This window comes from Raphanus sativus, chromosome 8 (assembly GCF_000801105.2).
Source record: "Raphanus sativus cultivar WK10039 chromosome 8, ASM80110v3, whole genome shotgun sequence".
NCBI lineage: Eukaryota > Viridiplantae > Streptophyta > Magnoliopsida > Brassicales > Brassicaceae > Raphanus > Raphanus sativus.
In genome coordinates this window covers 23,523,791-23,527,673 of record NC_079518.1, presented here as the reverse complement: position 1 = coordinate 23,527,673, position 3,883 = coordinate 23,523,791, and the positions used below count along the sequence as shown (strand labels likewise).

General features: G+C 32.9%; 1 long non-coding RNA gene across 2 annotated transcripts; it reads right to left on the bottom strand.

Annotated features, from left to right (window-relative positions):
* Positions 1-889: 889 nt before the first annotated feature.
* On the bottom strand, positions 890-3,452 carry LOC108821534 (uncharacterized). Of its 2 annotated transcripts, none has more exons than XR_001944589.2 (5): positions 3,290-3,452; positions 2,830-3,204; positions 2,474-2,518; positions 1,432-2,387; positions 890-1,328 (listed from the first exon to the last, which is right to left on the bottom strand). It is a non-coding gene; the product is annotated as an uncharacterized LOC108821534 (long non-coding RNA). The 2 variants fall into 2 exon arrangements; XR_001944590.2 differs by having other exon boundaries at positions 907-1,328; positions 2,474-2,515.
* Positions 3,453-3,883: the final 431 nt, after the last annotated feature.

The window sequence follows — 3,883 nt, the reverse complement described above, 5'->3', positions numbered from 1 at the left end:
ATAATAAATCTATTTTTATCGTAAGATTTATTGTAATATTTATTAAATTTCGTTGGTTTGAGTTGAAAGAAAGTATATTTAGTGAACATAAAATTATTAAATAAGAAACAAAGAAAGTAATGAATAATATTGTTTTCTTTTGATTTTTATTTCACTTTAATATAGGTGAAGAAAATATAAAGTAAAAATATCTGATACATTTTTTCTACTAATAATAGCATGAGGTTAAGTACCAGCTATCATTCCGGATATTGCCGATCTGTCCTGCTTGTCTCTGTTATCTACATAGTGGGAACTTTTGACCTCTGAGTCCATATTAGGTGATGTCTAACTCAAGAAAAGATAAAAGTTTAAAACTTTGATATTATTACATTTATTAATTTTCTTAATATAATTAAATAATCCTTCTCCAAAATGATTCAGTTGAAAATATAATGTAATGTGATAAAGTTATAAAAATTATTAAAGTACTATATAAATAGTTTCAATAATGTCACAGATAATAATTAATATATTTTATTTAACAACAAACGATGTTTTATAATATATGTATGTTTCAATTTATATTAGATTTTCAATTTAAAATGAAAATTTCTTTAATTTTAGTATTTTATTAACTATGTTTTCTAAATTATTTGAGCATTTGTTGAACTTTGTTTTATTAGCAGAAGGATGAACAACTCAACTGCTGAATATACAAACATGTACACCCATATTTGAAGGTAACACCAACTCTGTTCAGTATCCTTTTATCCGTAGAGTTACCTATCAATGAGGTATTTCCAAATATTACTTGGCCGTGATCTTTTTTTTTTTACTTTGCCGTGATCTAATTTCCTTTATTCTGACCGTAATTCTCTCCTAAAATAGCCTACATGTACATTGTTTCCTGGGTTATGATTTGCAGAGGTTTTTCATAAATATCTTGTCCCGGAAGATAACTCGTTAAATGGACATTCAAGGGAACGGGGGTCCAAACTTACATCCAAGTTCTCTAATCCTAAAATCCTTTTGCCGTCTATAACAACTTTCCCATGAAGGATATGAGTGAAAGTTACAGAGTGAAAATCATAGGATAAAATTACATGTAACACTTTTCTTTTAACTTGATGAATAAACCTTCAGTTCGCCTGAAAATACTTCGCCAACAGTTGGAGTTTAAACGTTATGAAGAAGCTTTTGAACATGACCAGTCAATATTCTCTCTCTTCTTTCCTGTTCTCTTATTCTAGATGAAATTGCCAGCTAACTTATATCAGAGTAGAAAGCTACAAACTCAGCAGAGTCAGATGCTAGGGAGACGGTCATCTAGACACTGACATAGGTACCTAGCTCGCATTTACAAGTTCATAGGGTGACGTATAATGTCAATAAGGGTTAATTATCAAAGAAGATGGAAGGATGAATAGTATTGTGTTCTGAATACATTACCTCACAACTCCAACATTGCAGTTTGCACCATCCGTTGGTTATATAAATGCCAACAACTACCAATGTTCGTATGAACTCAACGGCCTGCAGCGTTGAGATTAGGGCTGGAAAAAATCAGAATCCGAAGAACTGAACCGAACCCGATCAAAAAGTAGTACCAAATCTGGACCAAAATTGATTAAATATCTGAATATATAGGTTCAAAATTTTGGTATTTAGAGAACTGAAACAGAAACAGACCCGGACCGAAGTATTTCAGGTACCTCAAATGTATCTGAAATAGATTTATATACCTAAATATATTTATTATTTAAAATTTAATGTATATTCAAAACATCTAAAATATATAGATAGATTTTAAAGTTGTCCAAAATAGTTGAAAATATATAAAATAGACTAAAATAGACAAAACTAGCTAAGGTATACTCAAAACACCAAAAATATTTAAAATATCTATGATCATATATCCAAATATTGAAATCAAACCAATTTATATGTTAAACTTACGTATTTTGACATATTCAAATTTATATGTAATATATTGTTTGTTTTTAGTTTTTGAGAAAACTAAAGTATATAACAAATTTTCAAATTTTAAAAATAATTTTAATGGGTTATCCGAACCTGAACCTAACCCGCAAAAATTCGAACCGAAACTTAACCCGAATAGGACTGAAATCTTCTAACTCCAAAATCCGAATAGACTTGAACGGAACCCGAATGGATTTCCAAGGAGTAAGGAAGGCACACATTAGTGGTTCCATTTACTTATGGCAGAAATGTTTATTATATGTTTATTTAAAACGAATATATTAAGCTCAGCCAAGGTTATATTCTATTTTCCTCAACCACGATATTGTGCTTCTTTAAAGGTTTACGCCTGGGAACAATTCTCTCCCTTCCTGAGTACTTGTCTCCTCTAAGCAGCCTAGGAAGAATATGGGAAAAAAGCTCACCTTCACACAGGAGAGAACTAATGTGAGCCTACCAAAGCATGCAATGGAAAGTGATGATTTTCCAGTCTGTGATCTATACAAAGAACCTGACAATTCGATCGAGTCTCTGCAACCAACAGCAAGTGAACCTACTGATATAAAGATGTTGATATTAAGGATGGAACTGCTAACGAAGATAAAATCTCTGCTGCAAGTAAAATATTATATACGTCGTATTGTTAGGCTCTTTGTTAACTATTTTTCGAGAATAGTGTAATTAATCTAATAACCAGCCAATCTTCCAGGTTCTGAAGATGATATAATGACAAGTCCATCAAAAACAAGAAGGCAGATGCTAGCTTCCTGGTTGGACAATATGAAGGACTACTATCGATGACCGCCAATCACATTATACATATATTTTTCAGGCCAAGTTAAGCAATTTAGCAAACAAAACTTGTACCTTTCTATTTCGAGCGTTTCCATTATGAGTTGAGTTGTTTGGCTCTTCATTGAATATGGTGTGCATACCCATCACCTCCCCGAAATTATCTACGAACGAGAAATAAGGTGAAAAGTACTTTCATCTGCTTTTAAAAAAAGCAGAAGCGTCCGTGTTTGTGTTGGCAAAGGGCATTAGTTGTTCTAGAAATGGAAGCTCTCTGTTGGGTATGTTCGAAGATACGTATAGCTACAGAAGCGTCCCCAAACCTGATGTTGGTGTTGCTTCTTGTTACATGAAATATGATATAAGCTCATAGAAGACTCCTTCTCCAAGCATGGGTCTGAAGATGTTTAGACGGTGAAATTTGATCGAGGCTTGGATTAGCTTCTTTGACTGAAAATGGATAGGTTTAATTAAAAACCAACAACTGCGAAAGATCGTTCTCTAAAATAATAAGGGGATAAATTGAACGACATACCTTCACATCAATCAACAGCATATCGACGTCCATCAGCTCACTGTTCTTGACATTCCAGACCTCACAAAATCGAAGGAGCCTGGTCAGGACCATCTGTCTACACAGTTCTTCTTTTAAATCAGGGAAATGAAGTTGGGAGTTCGCCATTACTAAAGGGAAGAAAGATCTATCAGTTCAGAGGATGAAATTTGTTTTCATGGAGTTCTCAAACGGTGTGTTTAGTGCTGGGCATTCGGGTTTTCGGTTCGGATCGGTTCAGTTTATTTGGTTTTTGGGTTATACGGGTTGGGATATTTAGGAATCGTTTAGGAACCGGATATTTTTCGGATCGGTTCGGTTCGGGTAGTGCCAGGTTCGGGTCGGGTTTCTATTTTTTATAAATCTGAAGTGGAACCGAATATAATAAATGGGGGTTTAAAGCCAAAAAACTAAAAGAATCAAAAAAAAACCCGAGCTAAACCCGAAAAAACCGAAAAATATTCGGGTACTTCGTTTTTTTTTGGAATTTTTTATTTATAAATTATATTTTATATATATTAAAATTAAAAATGACTAATATTTTTAATATATTCAAAATATTCGGGTACCCGTTCG